At 44.7% G+C, this 20728-nt stretch overlaps 1 protein-coding gene across 24 annotated transcripts in view; it reads right to left on the bottom strand.

Moving 5' to 3' along the window:
• Positions 1–20728, bottom strand: part of ZBTB38 (zinc finger and BTB domain containing 38) — a 138955-nt gene that overhangs the window by 14577 nt on the left and 103650 nt on the right. The window contains exon 5 of one of the 24 annotated variants that reach the window (XM_074031169.1): positions 2324–2617. The exons of 22 other annotated variants lie outside the window; for them this stretch is intronic. The gene's annotated coding sequence lies outside the window, so the exon portion shown is untranslated. Of the gene's footprint in view, positions 1–1476; positions 2618–20728 lie in introns of those variants that run through there. One more of the 24 variants, XM_065540021.2, reaches the window with a different exon arrangement.

Genomic DNA, 20728 nt, shown 5'->3' with positions numbered 1-20728 from the left:
GTGTGGTGGCTTATGCCTGTAATCCCAGCACTTTGGGAGGCCGAGGTGGGTGGATCACGAGGTCAGGAGATCGAGACCATCCTGGCTAACACGGTGAAACCCTGTCTCTACTAAAAATACAAAAAATTAGCCGGGGGCAGTGGCACACGCCTGTAGTTCCAGCTACTCAGGAGGCTGAGGCAGGAGAACGGCGTGAACCCGGGAGGTGGAGCTTGCAGTGAGCCGAGATCGCGCCACTGCACTCCAGTCTGGGAGACACAGCGAGACTCCTTCTCAAAAAAAAAATAAAAAATAAAAAGATTATCCTTCTCTCCCAGTCCCTAGTTCCCCTGCCTGGCAATCCTCGCTTGTTCATGTCTCAGTTGATGTCTTATCTGGATAGCCTTGCTCCTCCAGAATTTCTAGTTTTTGGTTTCCCATCATTACAATGTATGGTATCATGCATTTGTTCACATTTATATCTTCCCTATGAGCTCCTTGAGAACAGGGACAATCTGATTCATCTTTGTACTCTCTGCACCTGTAGGCATGACAAGCCGTTGCTGGTGATGTTGAGAGTGAGCAGAGGGGAACTTGCCCTAGAGAGCAGCCTCGAGAAAGTGCCTTCGAGTTCTAAGAATGTAGGATTGCTTCACTCTTCTCTCTGCAATCTCTTAAAGATTTACTAATAAAAACACACTTTTAGGAAATTATCACTTGTCAAGTTTTGGTGTAGTATCAAAGAATATCCATAATTAGCTGAAAAGGCTATTAAAAAATTCCTTCCCTTTCCAACTACCTATTTGTGAGAAGCTGGATTTCCTTTACATACTTCCACTAAAACAGCGTGCCACAGCTGAAGGCAGGAGCACAGATGAAAATCAAGCTCTCTTTCTATTAAGCCAGACTTTAAAATATTTGCAAACATGTAAAACAGTACTAGTCCTCTTACTATTTTTTTTTTAGAAAATAGTTACTTTTAATAAAATGTTATTTTATCATTCCGTTGGATTTATCACAGTCATTTTCCATCAGTTAATAAATACTAGGTAGGTGCAATTAAAAATAGTGGCAAAAACTGCAATTCCCTTTGCATCAATCTAATAGTTCTTTCAATTCTTATTTAAAATGTTGAATATGGTAAATATTGATAGAAAGAACTCAAATAAAAAAAGCTCTTTGTATACCCAATGATTGTAAGAGTGTAAGGGAGTCTAGGGACCAAAAAATTTGAGAACTGCTGTGCTAACCAAAACCAAAACAAAAAAAAGTCAAAACAAATTTAATTAAAAATCTTAATTAAATAATTTTCTAAGAAATTATTTAAAAATAATTTTACTCAATAAAATAAATCTATATAAGCCTAAAAGGACTAAAGAGACAGTGAATAAAATGTGGTGAAACACAAAGCAGAAATCCTCAGGAGACAGATGGAGACCAAGGGATACAGAAACACAGACACACCCACAGTCACGCAGATATACACACTCTCCATACCTGTCCTTAATTTTCCAAGTTTGAGGCGATGACTATTTCTTGAGTTTGAACATGGCTGAAAAACCAGGTGGAGCAACAGTCCACTCCACACTGGACACAGGTGAAAATTGTTCTTTGAGGCTGCTACCTATAATCTGTTTATACAATCAATCTATCACTGCTTGCATCCTGGCCTTCCAAGTCTCAAAGGTTAGCTTGGTCACAGTAATCTATCCTGGATATTGCTTTTTAAGTATTGGTTCACTCATTCTGGGAATGAATTTGAAAATAAGGGAAATAATTCTTGGCAATAATCTGACTTTAACTACTTCCCAGTATTTCCAGCTTAATTAAATTTTCTCTCCTTTCAATTAGTTAAGGCGATCTTACTGAAATGCACAGAAAACTTAAAATGATAGTTTCCATATAAACCCTAATTCTTACAATGCAAAAAAAAAAATAACTTGAAAAATCTCTTTAAATTGTTAACTAATGCATTTATTATGCAGATCTTTATAGGGCTTGTTAGTAAAATCTGGTGTATTTTTATTAGTAAAGCTCTAAGACATTACAGAGAGGAGAGTGAAGTAAACCTTTTCAGTCTACATTCTTAGAACTACAAGTCACTTACTCAAAGCCACTCTCCAGGGCCAGATTAAACTCCATTTTTAAAAATCTTCTAATCAGAGGAAAAGGCCAAGAGCCCTCTTGCCAGCCCTTGGCCACGCAGCTCCTAACGAACGTACATAATAACAACTGAATCGACAGAGCAACTTTCTCCTCCCTCTATGGCAAGTTGTCTTCTATAAAAAGAAACTTAGAAATAAAACCTAACTAAAAAAAGAACGCACTGTATTAGGATACTGACCTGGAATCCTGCAAAAGTCAAACCTGCAGTCCATACTGGGCCAGCGCAGGGGCCATATCAAAGTGAAATCTATTGCACGGGTCTGTTATTCCCTGCGGAAAGTTTTCCGACAAAGGACATTTTGCTTCAGTGAGCTGGCTGCACCATCCCACACACATCTTTGCAGTATATTTTCTCATAGTCATGTTGGGTGACTACGTCAGACCTCCTCACGTGACGGGGTGTTAGAAACACACGCATCAGATCTCGAAAACAGATTACAAAACAGAAGTCCTTTATGGAGTTGAGCTGTGTCTAGGAAAAGGAAAATCCTGTTGATGTTGCCTTCTAAATGCGGCCTGAAACGGGCACAGAAAAGCTACATTTATCAGATTTTACTGCACTTAAGCTATCAGATTCAAGAAGGCATAGTGTGACAGGGGAAGCTTATTTTTTAACTGAAATTCAGGCTGTTCTGAAGGCCAACATCGGGAAGCTGCTGGAGTGCTCTCAGCAGAGAGGGAGGCCAGCTTGGACAACCTCACCTATTATCTGGAAAAGGTAAACATTAGGGCCCTGGACTTGTAGTTGCGTGCACATAGGATTGTGAGAACGAGTACTGTCAGATTCATGAATGATGCAATGGGCCCAGTTAAATATTTTAGGTTGCTTGTTTGGAAAGATGAAAGGGGGAAAAGGTCCTAGGTTTCTTTTTTCTTTTTGAAATGCAGCAGTGTTTCAGGGTAGCTCATGCACCTTGAGTTCATCTCAGGATCAAGCTTGCCTGGGCACCTGCTTACTTAAGAAATCTGGCAAACAGGCTTAGAGAATCTCTCTGAAGCCTTTTGAGTGCTGTCTTCATTTCTTGTTTTACCCAAATTCCACTGACACTCAGAATCCCCCCAAAATATATATATATATATACACACACACACATATATACATATGCATACATATATACGGGTGTGTGTGTGTGTGTGTATATATATATATATTTTTTGACATGAAGTCTCACTCTTGTTCCCCAGGCTGGGTGCAATGGCATGATCTCGGCTCACTACAACCTCCACATCCTGGGTTCAAGCGATACTCCTGCCTCAGCCTCCTGAGTAGCTGGGATTACAGGCGCCTGCCACCATGCCCGGCTAATTTTTGTATTTTTAGTAGAGACGGGGTTTCACCATGTTGGCCAGGCTGGTCTTGAACTCCTGACCTCAGGTGATCCGCCTGCCTCAGCCTCCCAAAGTGTTAGGATTACAGGTGTGAGCCACCGTGCCCAGCCCCAAAATGTGTTAATAGAAGGCATTTTTAATCTGAATGCTGTGGGGAATGATGTGTCCCAGAGTTCCCCAGGACAGGGTTCCTGTCCCCTGAAAATTTTCATTTTAGGAGTCAGCTTATCAAGAATTGATTTCAAAAGCCAACCATCATTTCCTTGTGAACCCAAAGGGCTGGCTGATTGAATGGAAGGTGGCTCTGTACCTCTCAGTTGATTGCTACCTCTGGGGGAAGGCAGAGAGAAGAGCCGTTTACATTCCGGCTTCTGAACAAGAGTGAACCTCCAGCTAATCACAAGAATGAGTTGTCCTAAAATGGACGAAGCACCAGCTGCTGCTCTGGTGTTAAATCTAAATCCGCCTCCCCCACTGCACTGCCGCTCCCCACTCCCTGCCCCTCTGCACGCTGGGTTTCTCGGGACTCTTGCAAGACAGTGAATCACAGCTTACAATGGTACTTCCTGGATAAACCAGAAACTGGGCAGTGAGGAGTGAATGAGATGATGCTCCTGAAAAGCACCAAGTGTGGTCCATGGCACCTAGCAGGGGGTTCAAGAACTGTCAGCTGGAATTAGCTTGAGAACTGACTGCATTCTGCCTAGTTGGTGGCTATGGAGAGAACTGCTCATGCGGCTTACCCTTCATGCAGTATGTAGGGTGATCTTTAAAAACTACAAATGAGGCCGGGTGCGGTGGCTCATGCCTGTAATCCCAGCACTTTGTGGGGCTGAGGCAGGTGGATCACCTGAGGTCAGGAGTTGGAGAGCAGCCTGACCAACATGGCAAAACCCTGTCTCTACTAAACACAAAAAAAATTAGCTGGGTGTGGTAGCACATGCCTGTAATCCCAGCTACTCGGGAGGCTGAGGCAGGAGAATCACTTGAACCCAGGAGGCAGAGGTTGCAGTGAGCCAAGATGGCGCCATGGCACTCCAGCCTGGGTGACAAGAGCGAAACTGTGCCTCAAAAACCAAAACAAAACAAAAACCAGAAAAACAAACCTACAAATGAGATCAAGTCAAGCCCTGCTCAAAGCCCTTCAGTGGCCTTCCCCTGATCTTAGGATAAAATCAGACCCTTCCCAGTGGCCAGCAAGGCCCTGCGCTGTCCACTCTCCAGACTCACTCGTTCCCTCCTACTGCACTCCTTGCGCTGCCTTTCCTCAGGCACACAGGCTCCCCGGGCTGACTGCACCTGCCCAGTCTCTTCTGGCCCTGTGGCCCTGTGGCCTTTGACACACACGGTTCCGGCACTGCCTGTGGCTGGCTCAGGCTCGTGCTTCAGGCCCAGCTCAAATGTCTCCTCGGAGGGGCCACCCCATCTCTCTATCTGCTGCCCCTTTGGTTTGCCCTCAGATCACCTTGTTTATTTCTTCATACTGCTTACCTCAACCTGCAATTATCACCTGTCCTTGCCTGCTTGTTTACTGTCCACTCTGCCCGCCAGAAAGTAAGCTCCAGGAGGAGCTGCTTATCTAGGCTGCTCACTGTTCACTGTTGTATCTCCAGGCCGCAGCACATGGTGGGGGCACGCAGTAAATGTCTGGCACGTTAAGAGATGTGACCACGCCTATGAAACACAAACCAGGCTCACCCCGACTAAAAAAAGCAACCTGCTGCCGTCCCCTATACTCACGATCCCCCCAAAAGCAAGCTGCCACCGTTCCCTGTACTCACGATCCCCCAAAAGCAACCTGCCGCCTTCCCCGGCATTCACGATCCCCCAAAAGGCAACCTGCCGCCGTTCCCTGCACTCACGCTCCCCAAAAAAGCAACCTGCCTCTGTCCCCTGCACTCACGATCCCCCTCGCCCTGCTCTGCTTTTTGACTTTTCCATGGCACTCGACATTCCAATATACTGCATACAAAATGGACTTATTTATTGTCTGTCTGCTTGCAAAAATGTAAGCCCCACAAGAGTATCAATCTTTGATTTTCTTCACTGACATATGTTAAGCACCTGACACAGAGTAGGCCCTCAGTATTCATTTACAAAATGAACAATCTGTACTATAAAAAGATATATGTTTATAAACCAACATTACATGAGCATAGTCACCATAAATAATGCCAATTACAATTTTCATCTCTCTGAATTCTCCAATATTGAATAAAATTGCTTTTATCAGATATATTTCATGTTATAAAGCACTTTGCATATTAATTCATTTAATCACCTCTACAACCTCCTGTGGAGGTTGGCACATAAAAAATGGAAATACTGGTTGGGTGCCTTGGCTCACACCTGTAATCCCAGCACTTTGGGAGGCCAAGGCAGGAGGATCATCTGAGGTCAGGAGTTTTAGACCAGCCTGGCCAACATGGTGAAACCCTGTCTCTACTAAAAATACAAAATATTAGCCGGGTGTGGTGGTGGGCACCTGTAATCCCAGCTACTCGGGAGGCTGAGACAGGAGAATTGCTTGAACCCAGGAGGTGGAGGTTGCAGTGAGCTGAGATTGCGCCACTGCACTCTAGCCTGGGCGACAGAGCAAAACTCCGTCTAAAAAAAAAACACCGCAAATACTAGTATGTACTCATAGGATTCAATGAATTAACAGTTAGTGCTCAATATGGAAGCTAGTATTATTAACATGCTCATAGTACAGATGTGGTAACTGAGCCTGGAGAAGTGATCTGCCTCACATGTATGTGCGCACATACAGCAGTAATTAAGTCAGAGCAGGTGACTTGTTCTATATGGCACAAAAGGGCCCAGCAGTGAGTCCAAACCGCAGGCTTGTTATACAAGATCCCCACGGAAGAAGCTGGCAGCTGGAAAAGACCCAGAATGGGATTCAAGAGGTTGGGCAGATGGGGGCAACCAGCCTGAGTCATATGCCAAGAAATCTCAGAGAGATAGAGGAATGTGCCAGAGAGGTCTCCAAGCAGGGCAGCCGAGGATGGTAGTTAAGGCATGCAGCCCCTTGATCCCGGGTGGCAGTTGCCAGGATAATCTGAGCATTGCTGGGTGGTGGGCCTTGGGCCTGGGATCCTTCATGGCTGGCCAGGTGTACAACAGATGTCCAGCAGGCATTTTCCAGATGCCGCCTGATATGTAATCAATCTGTGTCTGCCCCACAGCCCAGAAAACACTGGCACAGCCAGGATTTGCTAATCTAAAGTAAATGCCTCAGGAAGATGGGTTTTCATTCACCTCCCCTCCCCTACCACAAGTATGTAGGTTTACCCTCTTATTACAGGTCTGTGATAATGCAGTCCCTAGGGATTATGGGGCTCACGCTGGGGACCTGCCGGTCAGGGTGCAGCATGAGACTGGTGAGTGTGAAGCCTCAGGGGAGCACTGGGGGAAGACAATCTCCAAAGGCAGAGCTGGCTTCTGGCGTGAGCCTCCTCCATGATGGAGGGAAGAGTCTCCTGGCCAATACAGAGTGGAGACTGGTCAGCAGGGCTTGTCAAAACCCTGAATCCAAATCTCAGCTGCCTTACCAAGGCTTCTAAGGTCCCCTGTCATCTGACCTCCTGTCCTGCCATTCTAACCCACATTAGCCGCCCTTCTGTTCCTTGAGTGTGCCCGCGGCCTTCCCAGCCCAGGGTGTTTGAGCTGCTTCTGCAGCCTGGAATGTCCTTCTAGCCTGGGCAGCAGCCCACCCTCACCTCCATCCACCACCCACTTCTCTCCTCCCATCTGGTGCCTCTGTTCTATATTTTTTAGCATACTTTTCTTTCATAGTACTCATTATGATTGTAATTAAAAGTTACTTGACAAGTCTGTGCCTTTACTACAGAGTAAAAATTATATGAGGGCTGAGACTTTTGACCAGTTTTCCTAGCACTCAGCCCTGCAACTGCCACATAATAATTAATAAACCTTTACTTAATGAATACAAAAACAGAAAGCACCCAAAACTAAGCTTTATAGAGCCCACCATACCTGGCACTGTCACCGAGCTTTCCAGACCCAGTGTCAGGTCAACCTGAACTGCCCTGCTATTTCCCACCTATGCTAATGGGTGGTCATAAAAAAAAAAAAAGCCAAGAAGGTTGTTCTGACATGAAAAAGGAAAAAGAACCCACCCCACACACAAATCAACATTGCTGGCCTAAAGCTGAGCTGCGTAAGATAAAACAGAGCTATCTGCTGCCCACAAAGCTATTACAGCCCAAACAAGTTAAAACACTGAACCACAGCTCTGGAACACTGAAAACTGCTTACTATCACCATTTTGGCCCAAAGGAAGAAAAAGAGCAATCTTTCAAGCACTACGGACATGCTTTGTTCAAAGTCCAGGAATTTGGCCTTTGTCTTGAGTACCTGGGCTGAATTGGCAACAAACTCTTTACAATTTAATACTTAAAAAGTTGTAAAGGTGGCAACATGGCGGTGTCGTGTAAGGCCCTGGTGCTGGGTGTTTGTGAAGGACTTAGCTTCCACGTGACATCTTCCCTTCCCACACTCTGGCAGCTTTCCACCCTGCAGTCACCGGTCGCTTCCTTCTGGCGTCTGCTCCCTCCCCCGGCCTCCTCTCCTCCTCTCCTAAGAAGCTAATCTGGACACGGTGCTGGGTCTGTGGCCTCCTGCTGGGTCATGGAACTGCAGGTGCTTTGCATCCCGGCACACCAATCTATAAGCCCTTGCCCCCCATCAGGCAATGAACAGTAGATGGAAGAGGCACGATCGTGTGTACTTATAATGGTGGTTCTCAGCAGAACTATGCATATCAGACTGACCCGTGGAACCACAAAAAGAATTTGAGATCAGTGATATCACTGACACTGAGCCAGGGTGTGGGAGACACGGTCTGGGCAGGTGTGCTTTTGCATCCTGCTGAAAATTACCAAGATATATAGCCCACACGACCTGGCCCGTGACTTCTGACTACACTATGAAGGAACAGCTTACCATGTCTCCTGCTTATGCTGGAGCCCCTCTGGGCAGCTGAGAACTGCTTTGAAGTGACATCCCCACACTCCTAACAAATGCAACAATGTCCCCATTGTGACTTATCATTTGACAGGAGGAAGTCACCTACATATGTCATCCAAGCTGTGTCCCAACAAGCACATATGTGCTGTGTGCTCAGCACCGTTCTACACACTGCATGTATATCATTCCACACTGCATGTATATCATTCCATTTAGGCCTCACAGCAACCTTTCTCATTTTACAAATGAGAAAAGTGAGGTTCAGAGAGGCTGTGGAACTCAGCCAAGATTGTTTAGCTATTGGTGGCAGAGCTGGGATTCAAACCCAGGCAGCATGACTCAAAAATCACACTTTCCATTTCAGGTGCAGGAGCATAAAGAACTTAGCTTGTCCATGTTTTTCTTGGTTTCATTTAGCGACCCAACTATTGAAGGCTCATAGGGCATCACACCAGCCTACTGACCAGTTTACAACTGGCAAAATGTAAGAGGGCCTGGAGCAGGGCTGCCACGTGTGGGGTACAGGCTATGCCCTGTGGTAAGCTGAGAGGCAGCCCAGGCTCTGCTTGGTTGGGCATGTCCCTCGGTGCAGGGCTGCAGTCCCTGCCAGGAGGAGGCCACTTCTTACTGTGCACAAAGATGCCATATGGGACCACCAATAGCTCTGGGGTGAATATTTAAGGGAAATTCAGTATTTTCCATAAATTCTACTTTTAATTCATTTTCTTTTTTTTTTTTTTTTTTTTTTTGAGACAGAGTCTCGCTCTGTCGCCCAGGCTGGAGTGCAGTGGCCAGATCTCAGCTCACTGTAAGCTCCGCCTCCCGGGTTTACGCCATTCTCCCGCTTCAGCCACCCGAGTAGCTGGGACTACAGGCGCCCGCCACCTCGCCCGGCTAGTTTTTTGTATTTTTTTAGTAGAGACGGGGTTTCATCGTGTTAGCCAGGATGGTCTCGATCTCCTGACCTTGTGATCCGCCCGTCTCGGCCTCCCAAAGTGCTGGGATTACAGGCTTGAGCCACCGCGCCCGGCCTTTTAATTCATTTTCTTAAAAAATGTATACTTCAAAGTAATATATGACACTTATGAATATGACTTATTTTGATTTTTATCCCCTTCCATTTCAAGATAATATTGAGTGTATATGTAGGGTTACCGTAAGATGGGGACATAGAAAAGGAATGGTGAAGAGATTAAAGTTGTCGAACTAAAGGAACTGAGACACTCCCAAAGCACTGTTATGTCCATTCCTAAAATAGGGCTCTACGATACTTTAGGATAAGGCATACCACGTCCAGTCTGGTACAGTGGCTAAAAGTCTGAACTTTGGTATCTGGGGGACCTGGTTCTGTCATGCTCTGGCTGTGACCTTGTGCAAATTTTAAAAACTTGCCCTTCAGTTTCTTCCTCTGCAAAATGGGAGCTAATACTAGAAGATACTCGGGTTAACATGAGGACTAAGCGATACCTTTAAAGTGCTTGGCATAGTGTCTGGCATAAAAATCAAGCTTCATAAACATTAGCTATTATTATTATTACTATTACCAATTAATTCTTAGTCAAAAATGTCAGCAGAAGCAAGTATTAGCTAAGCCTTGGCCCCAGGCCCCAAATTAGGGAAAGTGAAATTCCTTAATGGCAGGGACAAATGTCCTGTTTCACTGTGTGCCCAGAGATCCCCAGACCCCGTCACAGTGCGTGATACCCCATAGGGGTTCATTAACTAATTATTCTTTCTTAATTCAGAGAGCAGTTACACCTGAGCTTTGGCCAACACACACACACACACACACACACACACACGTATGCACACACATACAGGCATTTAATTACAACTATCATTTAAATAATTTTCTTTCTTTAGTTGCATTGTTAGCATCTCTTCTAAGCAAATGGAAAAAGGAATTATTGTTTTTTTTTTTTATTTTTTACTGACAGGGTCTCACTCTGCCACCCAGGCTGGAGTGCAGTAGCTTGATCATTGCTCACTGTGGCCTCGAACTCCTGGGCTCAAGTGATCCTCCCACCTCAGCTCCTGAGTAGTTAGGACCACAGGTGCCCGCTAACATGCCCAGCTAATTATTTTATTTCTTTGTAGAGACAGGGTCTTGCCATGTTGCCTAGACTGGTCTTGAACTCCTAGGCATAAGTGATCCTCCTGCTTTGGCCTCCCAAAGTGCTGGGATTACAGGTGTGAGCCACCACACCAAGCTGGCAGTAACCATTTAAATAAAAAATATTTCAAGTTCACTGTTTATTACCTGTCCCAGTAAAAAGCTTGGTAGAAAGGAGGGTGTTTAAGATATATACTTGAATCATCAATACATTTCTATTATATGTACTTATCCTCTTAAATCAGAAGGTCACTCAAATTTGGGTATAAATTGATGAATAAAAACAAAGCTAGGGTCTTATCTGTGTATTGAGTTATATGTCTGTTTTAGATAGTGAAATTCTTTCACCTTCCTAAAGAAGCCTCTCGTGCACTGTTTACAGACTTGACAAATTACATCTGTTCCTTTCTCTTCATCCAAAGGGGGTTTTTAATAACATATTAATTTGGTTACAATTTATTTTAGAGAATATTTTGGTGTTTTGGGTTTTTGATTTTAGAACCTTTTTTGTTTAATTCTCAGTTTAATGAATTCATTAGTTTGTATTTTGTTCAGTAAAAAATAATTAAAAATTTGGGTTCACTTTGGGATTTGGCATGTTTGTTGTGCTTTATTTTAGATTTTGGTTCAAGCTTCCCTTGAAGTCCTTGATTAAATTACCAGGAACTGTCAGATGTAGTCGATAGTTCCAAGCTTTCCCTTCGTGTTCTGTGGGGCATCCTTTTTCTTCCTGGATAGTGAGTTATCTTTATCTTCAGAGGTAGAGCACTGCTTACCCACTCCTGGGTTTAAATTACTGTTCCGCTAACTTGCTAGCTGTATGCACATGTACAAGTTAATTAGCATCTCTAGACTTGGTTTTTAAAAAAATCTATAAAGTGGACACAGCAGTGTGACCTTGTTCTTATGAGGATTAAACAATACAGATAAAATGTAGTATCTCATTCTATAGATCCTTTTTGCTCTTGTAATTTTCCATGAAAATTCCAGAAAACAAACAAAAACCTATAACCACAGCTTTTTCTCTAGCTCATCTCATTATGATACTAGCAACCAATTAAATGCTCGGCGGTTGAAAGGCATTGGAAGCAGGGTCAGTTTGTAAGTGGGGATTTCCCTAGCGCTGAAGTGCAGCGCTGAGTGGCCTGGAGAGATTCAGGCTTTAAGAGCTTCCTCTAAGTCCTGGCAAGATCAGCTCTGCAGGCCGTATGGTCAGGAGCTGAGGGGCTCAGGCCAGGCTGACCCTAAAAGAAGGGAAGCCAGGGAAAAAGTGCTTGTGGAAGGCACATGCAAAACCAAATTTTTAACAAAATAGGGGACTATAGGTAATACAGTATGAGTTCATATATTAAGGCCTTGGGAGAATATGTTAATATTTTTGGTACAGTGAAAAAACCCTATTTTTTGGTATTTTCATTGTATAAAAAAGTATTTTTATAATACTTTCAAAGAATAGATACATGCATCATGATGTAATATTGGGATAAATACAGTCAATAACTGTGTGTTAACAGACAAAAAAATTAAGTGACTATATTGTTTTGGGGAGCCCTGCATGCCCACTAAGGATAAGGCACCCACACAGCTCCACTGTGAAGAACAAACAGAGAAGAGGTTAGGGGTTCAACCAACCAGAGGGGAGCTTCTACCCCTTGAGTGGCTTTTATAGGCCACACGTTGCCTCTTCCCATTCAGGGAAAGAGATTGAGCAAATCCACCCTCAGAGCATCACTTTACCCTGAATTAGATGATTATTCAGTTTCTTCACACATAGAAACATCAGGGCAGCCAGCTTAGGAGTGTTAGGAGACTGGGCGAAGAAGGCCAAAGAATTTCCGCACAGAAACACTCTGTTCCCTTCACAGCCTCATCCTGGTCCATCCTCGCCTTGGTGGTGAGGGGCCTTTTAAACACAGTAAGGTGACTTATGCTCTGAGAGGCAATGAGTACCAGGCCAAGAAGAGGAGGCAGGGCAGAGGAGTGTCCTGGCCCAAGAGGTGGGGCAGGATGCAGGATGAGAAAAGCCAGAGAGCAAGGGATATGGGGCTCCCCCTACCCGGAAAGCCTCTGCTGTCCTCCTGAGTGAACGGTAGGTAGCCCAGTGCTGCAGCATGCCCCTGGAAAGGCCTGGCTCTTTCTGCATTGCTGAACCTGCCCATTCTGCTCTTTCAGGTGTCATGGGCTTAATAACGAGGTTAGAGTCATAAAAGTGAATGCCCCAAGGCAGTTCCTAGCTCTGAGGGCAGGCAGTCTTTCTTAAAAACAGGATTCCTTGGGCAGAGCCCTTCCCCAGTGGCACCTTTTTCAGGGATTTGTTTTTGGGTTCCTTTAGATTTGATGACCACAGCCCATCCCCAGTTCACAATGCTGTGTCCACAAGATGGTGCTGAGACCACACAAAGAAATGCTCCTAGGTCCCAGGTAGCCAGTCATTCAGCCCCAAGACCTTTCTCAAAATGGGCAGATGAGTAAGCATCACTTCACTAGGACCAGAGCTTGAGGTGTTTTAGATAACAAAAAGCACAGAGGTCATGATGCTTAGTGGAACACGCACTCTGACTCATTCTTATTTGCCACAAATGGATTTTAGAGATTCTTCAGATGGGGAGTGGGGTGGGGGGCTGAGGATGGCTCCAGCCAGTGTGTGAAACTCCTAGTTACAGATGTCCCCACCAAGGAGGGAGCAACTGAGGGGCCCTCAACTGTAGCCTTTGCCAAACGACAGCCCTTTGAATGTTTACCCTTTCCTGGGCTATATATCTCCAATTTCTTCAGCTACTCCCTTGTAACAACAAAAACAATACAAAACAAAAAAACCAAAACTTTACAGAAAAGCCTAAGATCTCATAGTGTGACCAAAAGAAGTTTCTAGACTCCTTGATGGGTGTGGTAGCTCACACCTGTAATCCTAGCACTTTGGAAGGCCGAGGCAGGAAGACTGCTTACAGCCAAGAGTTCAAGACCAACCTGGCCAACATAGCAAGACCCAGTCTTAGTTAAAAACAGAAAAAAAAAAAGAGAAGTTTCTAGACTTCTGGTTCCACATGGCTTATTATGCCATACTCCTCAAATGGCAGATGCTGGGACCCCACTTATTAAAGTGGTTGACCTCACTGTAAGCCTCAGTTTCCTCATCTATAAAATGGAGTGACTACTATACATATCATGCAGTTTGGGAAGGATTGAGAGTGTATGAGCACTCAGCAAGTACACAGCAAGTAGTAAGTGCTCAATAATTGATTTTATTTATAATATACAGACTTTTTTTTTTTGCCCGAATTTCTCCTTTCTTCCCTTGTTTTATTCCTCTCCTTTGGCTTCCAAACCTCCAGGACTGGATTTTTTTTTTTTTTTTAACTGAAACTCAAAATTTCCCTTGTTTATTCTGGTTAAACTTAATTGTGTATGCTTTATCCATCCTTTCTCTGCCTGTTGAGGTATTTTAGAATGTCAGTTCTATCTTAAAATACATCTACTGATCACTTAAACATGCTCTACTGATTCCTGCTCCAGAAGCTTTCAATAAGTTCAGGACAGTGATGACTGTGATAAAATGACATGACTGTATTCTAGCTCACCTCCACAGAGCAGCAGAATGGGATCATTCTTCTTCCCCAAAAATCATATTTTGAGATCAGTACTGTTATACTTAGAAAATATTTTTAAATCTATTAGAATAAGAAAAGAGAAAGCCTTGGCTTCATCTTTAAAGAAGGAAACTGAGCACACATCATCAGGATGTGACCCTGTACGAAGCAGTTCTGAACAGCTTAATCCATCAGTATGTTTGGACTCAAGATACTGAGGCCACAAGGCAAGTAAGCTCTTGAACTCAGATCCAGAAAGTTTCAGAGCTCCTGGGAACAGAATTGCTGGGAATAACCTAAGAATAAAAGATCAAGATATCAAGCTCCCTGGAGCTGATCTGTAGTCTCTGGGCTCGTCTTTGGTTACAGGTGACCCAGTGCAAAACTCCAACCAATTACATTCTCTCAGCTCCACGGTTTCAAAAACACAGCAAGACTCTAATTTTCAACTGTTCTTCTCTGTTCCCTCATTCTCCCTAAGTAGCTCATTCCAGTTGTTTTTCTTGGGCTCACATCCCAGCATCCTTGTGCCCCACCCTGCCTGGAATTCAGGCAGCCTGCGATTGTTTCAGCGCCCATATCCGCTTACCCAGCAGAACACCACCTTCCTTATCCTGACTCCTCCCAAAGGCCAACCTTGTCAACCCAAACACAGAACAAAGACAAAAACACCCGGCCATATTCCTGTGTAGCCTTGTACCATTTGCAAATCATTTTTTTTTTTTTTTAGATGGAGTTGTACTCTTGTCACCCATGCTGGAGTGCAATGGCACAATCTTGGCTCACCACAACCTCCGCCTCCTGGGTTCAAGCAATTCTCCTGCTTCGGCCTTCCCGAGTAGCTGGGATTATAGGCATGCGCCACCACACCTGGCTAATTTTGTATTTTTAGTAGAGATGGGGTTTCTCCATGTTGGTCAGGCTGGTTTCGAACTCCCGACCTCAGATGATCTGCCTGCCTCGGCCTCCCAAAGTGCTGGGATTACAGGCGTGAGCCACTGCGCCTGGTCTACAAATCACTTTCATACATGTCACCTTATTTTCCTTCTCACAATGCTACTGCAGGCAGGGAAATTGTATTTCCATTTCAAAGATGGGACACCAAGGCTCAGAAAAATGAAGACAAAGTCCCAGCATCTCATCACTTGTCACTGGAAAGGCTGGGTTTTCAGCCCTGATCTTGTGACTCTGAGCTTCAAACTAACTTCTAACATACTTAAATGGAAGACTAGATTTGTGTGATTCTAAACATTAGCAAATATAAACCACCATCTCATCTTTTGATTGGTATGCTTGACAGCTGTGCTTGTTTTATGCCAAATTCAGTGTCAAACATGTATCTGCCACTCAAAAGAACTACATATGTGATATGGTTTGAGTTTGTGTCCCTGCCCAAATCTCATGTTGAACTGGAGGAGGGGCCTGGTGGGAGGTGACTGGATCATGGGGGCGGATTTCCTCTTTGCTGTTCTCCTGATAGTGAGTTTTTACAAGATGTGATGGTTTAAAAGTGTGTGGCACTTCCCCCTTTGCTCTCTCTCTCCTGACGCCATGTGAAGAAGACGCCTGGTTCCCCTTTACCTTCCACCATAATTAAGTTTCCTGAGGCCTCCCAGTCATGCTTCCCGTTAAGCCTGCAAAACTGTGAGTCAATTAAAATTCTTTTTTTCATAAATTACCCAGTCTCAGGTAGTTCTTTACAGCAGTGTGAAAACAGACTAATACAATATGGTTAGCTATTTTTACCAACAAAACCAGTTTTTCCTGATCAGCCTATAGCATGCCATTAACACACTGCTGGCCAGGTGATCATGTAAATATTCTACTTTGTATTTTCTACCATCTTGCATTACTTGATCACACAGCATTTTGTTTAACTTGTTCTATAAAATGAGAATAACTCCTGAGAAGATTATTGTGATAGCTGAAGAAGGCGGTGAATATAGAGACCTTAGCTAGCAAATATTCAATTAATAGTACACCATATTACTACCACTAACAAATTTTCAATGCTTTCATTAAAATCAAGCAGAGTTTTGTTTTCTTAACAAGTATCTGATGAGGTATAAAGCAGCATCAGTACAATAATTCAAAGAAACAGAATGATTTCCTCTCCTTGGCCTTTTTGAATCCTTTATTTCCTCCCTCATTCAGCAACCTCCTGGAGCCCACTCTCCAATGGAGGAGAGGGATGTGCAGACAGTTCCTATGATGATGAGAGTGCTCCACCGATGGGGCAGCCAGGGCTCGGGAGGAAGCAGCCTTAAACTGGGGAAGAGGAGTCAGAGCAAGGGAGGTGGGGCTCGCTCTTGAAGGATAGGGAGAATTTCCTTGGAATCCAAGAGGGAAAAAGGCATTCTTTTGTAGGAAGAGGTCTAAGCAAAGGCAAGAATGATGCACTTGGGGAGGGGCAAATAGGTGGGATGGCTGCGTCACAGCCATGTGCAGGGGCATGTTAGGAGATGGGGAGGAACCCTGGTGGGGCCTAGTCATGAAAAGTTTCCAATATTGGATGAGTTTGGACCTTATCCTCTAGTCCCATAGTTCTCACCCCCTAGCACATACTGAAATCGCCTTTGGAAACTTGAGAAGACACCAATACACAGGCCCCAATTCAAGATTCTGATTTGTTTAGTCCTGGGTGGGGCCTGAGTATTGGGCTTTTTATTTATTTATTTATTTATTGAGATGGAGTCTCGCTCTGTCACCAGGCCGGAGTGCAATGGCGTGATCTCAGCTCACTGTAACCTCTGCCTCCTGGGTTCAAGCGATTCTCCTGCCTCAGCCTCCTGAGTAGCTGAGACTATAGGCATGCACCACTACACCAGTACATACTACATTAATTTTTGTATTTTAGTAAAGATGGGGTTTCACTATGTTGGCCAGGGTGGCCTCCATCTCGACCTCGTGATCCGCCTGCCTCAGCTTCCCAAAGTGCTGGGATTACAGGCGTAAGCCACTGCACCCAGCCTGGGCTTTTAAAATAAGCTTTCTACGTACAACTTGAGCAACGGCAAGCCATTTAAAAGGTTTAATACGGGAATGATTTGACAAATTTGCAGACAGGTCACTCTGAAAGCAGTTTGTGAGAAGGGTGTCTGCAGAAAGTCTGAAAAGAAGGCAAAGAGACATGTGGGGATGAAAGAGGGGGGAAAATTTGAAAGCTATTTGAAAGGAAGAATCGACTAATTGGAAATTAGGGACAAGGCAGTGGGGCAAGAATGACTGACGTGCCAGTTCTACTGCATCTAGATGTGCCACTAACAGGTCGGGAGCCCAAATCAAAGAGCTGGTTTGGGAGGAGGATAATGAAGTTTGTGAAGTCTGAGCCCCCTCTGAGAAGCCTGAGAAAATGCAGGTGGCTCCCTCAATCAACAGACATCCAAAATGGACTTCAGTGCTGAAAGGGAGCTGGAGTGAAGATTCAGATGTGCAGTGCAATGACGTATGGGAGGTGGTTGCAAACGTGAGCATGAATTTTGCCCAAGTTGAAGTAAACTGGATGAAAAGAAAATAGGGCTAAAGGCGGAGCACGAACAATGGATGCTGGTGCATCAGAACCACCTGCAGACCCTTACTACAATTTCATTTCTTCAGGCCACTCCAGACTGAATCTGGTAAGCCCCAGAATCTCATTTCTAACAAGCTCTCTTGTGCTGCAGGATCAAGGCTAGGTTTGGACACTGTACTTGTTTCCTGGGGCCGCTGTGACAAATTACCTCAAACTTGGTGACTTAAAACAACAGAAATTCATTATCTCACAATTCTGGAAGACAGATGTCCAAAATCAAGGAGTCAGCAGGGCCGTGCTCTTGGCTGCAGGGAGAGAATCCTTCCTTGCCCCTTCTAGTTTCTGGTGGCTCCAGTCTCTCCTTGGCCTGTGGCTGCGTAATGCTCATCTCTGCCTTCATCTGCACATGGCCTTCTCCTTTCTACAAGTGTCTCTTATAAGGACACTTGTCATTGGCTTTAGAGTCCACCTCTCATCTCAGAATCCTTAATTACATCTGTGAAGACCCTTTTCCCAAATGAGGTCACACTCACGGGTTCTGGGACATGGACACATCTTTTGGGGGGCAGCCATTCAACCCATTACTGACACCATGGCAGTAGCTCACATGAATGAATGTGAGAGGGAGCTGGAATCCAGAACTCCACGCTAAGCTTCCTGACAGTGGTAGGAAGAGGAAGAAGAGAGGAAGGGAGAGCAAGCCAGCTCAGAGACTCCTAAGATACCCAGTTGCACTCCCAAGTTGTGTTCTGCTCAAGGGACCACAGGCCACTGTGAGTTCAGGGCAAAAGACCACCTGAGAGTACTCCACAGCATGGAAAAAAAATCACAATCATAAATTCACAAAAAGCCAGGCCATGCTACCCTTAAAATGTAGGCAAGAACTTGGAAGGGCTGAAAAGGCTTTTAATTCATTTTTAAACTAGATTAATGCAATATGAAGCTGGAATTTCCTCTCTAAGATTCTGCAGCCCTTTTCTCACCACCCTAGTAGTTTCCAGTCCAGACAGGTCACCATGGCAGCATGGGATTAATTATTTCTGTCTTTCCCATTGTTTTCTTAGGAGCAGGCAATGCCCTCAGCCATGAACATTAAAGAAGTTCAGTTACACTTCCCTTTTCACCACCTACAAGGGTCCCATAAATATTCACTGAGAGCAGATCACCCCTCATTTTTATACTGATACACGTTCCACCATTAAAATCCTACATTATTTGTGTCAGTTGCCTGATACACAAAGGTTTTCTGTCCCCTAAAACAGGACTTTCCCTGCTTGGCAACAGGGTTTCCAAGGCCAGAAGGTCAGTGGGGCTGGAGATGGTAGAAAGGAATGAGGCACTATAAGATTAAACTCACAACCAGGGGACAACAAGAGTCTTCAGAATCAGATTCTTAATGTGGTCAATATCACCCCATCATACATTTCTACAGCAGGGCTTAAAAGGCACAACCCTCAACCCCACCCCCTAAGACCAAAGCATCCAATCCACCTCCTAGTTAGCAAGTCCACAATCTTACATAGGTCAATCTCTATGTCAGTCTGTCTCTGTGCTTCGCCGGAGTGTCTAGAGCAGCACTCCTCAAATGTCAATGTGTGTAAGTCAGCTGAGGATCTTGTTAAGTGCATTTTCTGACACAGTGGGTCTGGGGTAGGGCTCGAGGCTCTGTATTTCTAATGGACTCCCAGAGGATGTCCATGCTGCCAGTCTGAGGACCACACTTGGGGTAGCAAATGTCAGGTCTCCACTGCAGCAGCATCTGATGGCTTTTCTTTGGTCAAGTCATCCTGGAACAAGTTTCTAGAATGATTCCACCCTGGCCCACCTAGAGTCCAGTCCACATAGCATAAGCCCTACAACTTCACTTACAATGGCAGACACTTGTATTTCTAATAAAAGCCCAACTCTTACAACGGAAATGGGTGACATAAACAGGACAAATTCCAGAAAAGCGTCTTGTATGTCTGGTCCATCTTCATCTATGTCAGGGTAGAGATGGCTGAGGTACCCCTGAAGATGTGGTTTAAATGGAGTGTAGGGAAACCAAGTTCCCTGACCTCTGGTGAAATAATAGCTAGAATGGAAATGATGATGATGATGCCAGTAACAAGAAAAGCTAACACTGACTGGGCACCTTTTACATCCCAGGCCCTGTGCTATGTGCGTCAAAGACATTATGACTCAGCACCAAGAAAGAAAGGGCAGGGTTAAAAGATGTGTAGAAAAGAGGGAAAGCATTGTAAATTCCAGGGTTTGTGGAAGGTCAATAAAGTGTCAACAGAGGGAGACTGTCAATAAATTGTCAACAGACAATTCTCAGATTGTCCCAGTCTAGGACTAGTTAGGAAGTCATTGTTGAGATATTTCAGAAAACATCCTTGGACCAAACGTACCAAAGACCAATTATATCAGGACATATCTGCTGTCCCTTGCTGTTGTCCATCACCTGATGCCATCCAGGTTAGCCTCTGCAGGCTTGGTTCCATTTGGCTGCCTTAAGAGGGACATGCCTGGACACGGAGGGGCTTCCTCCAATGTTCTTCCTGTCTCACCCTGGGATCAGTACACTGAGCACTGGGCAACTTAGTCAGGGCTGCTCTGTCTGAAGCCTTCCAGATATGCCTGGACACAAATACCATGCTCTGCTACTGACCCCACTGACATAATACTTTGCCTGTATGAAATGGACATAGTTATATCCAAAGCGACTGACTTATTTGTGGTGAGATGGAGAAGGTTCAATGGCCTTTATTTTTCCCTGGGCTGGGCCTTAGACAGCTTCAAGCCCAACGCTCTGCAGGAGAAGACTGGGCAGGTTGCCACTGAGGGAATTCAGATCAGTGGACTGAGTCAAATTGCATGCAACTGCCATGCAAGAAGCAGCCCATAGGCTCCATTCGGCCTGCAGATGCTCTCATCAGGCCCCGATCTATGTGAAAAAGTCTCAAACCTCCAGTTTGCCACAATCTAACCACTTGCTTACCTTCTCATACCAAGCCCACATTTAACGTTCAGATTACCTTCCTGTTCCTGTATGTGAGTTTTAGATCT

Source organism: Macaca fascicularis, chromosome 2 (assembly GCF_037993035.2).
Source record: "Macaca fascicularis isolate 582-1 chromosome 2, T2T-MFA8v1.1".
NCBI classification, from domain to species: Eukaryota; Metazoa; Chordata; class Mammalia; order Primates; family Cercopithecidae; genus Macaca; species Macaca fascicularis.
The sequence above is the reverse complement of the archived record's forward strand: the minus strand, read 5'-3'. Positions and strand labels throughout refer to the sequence as shown.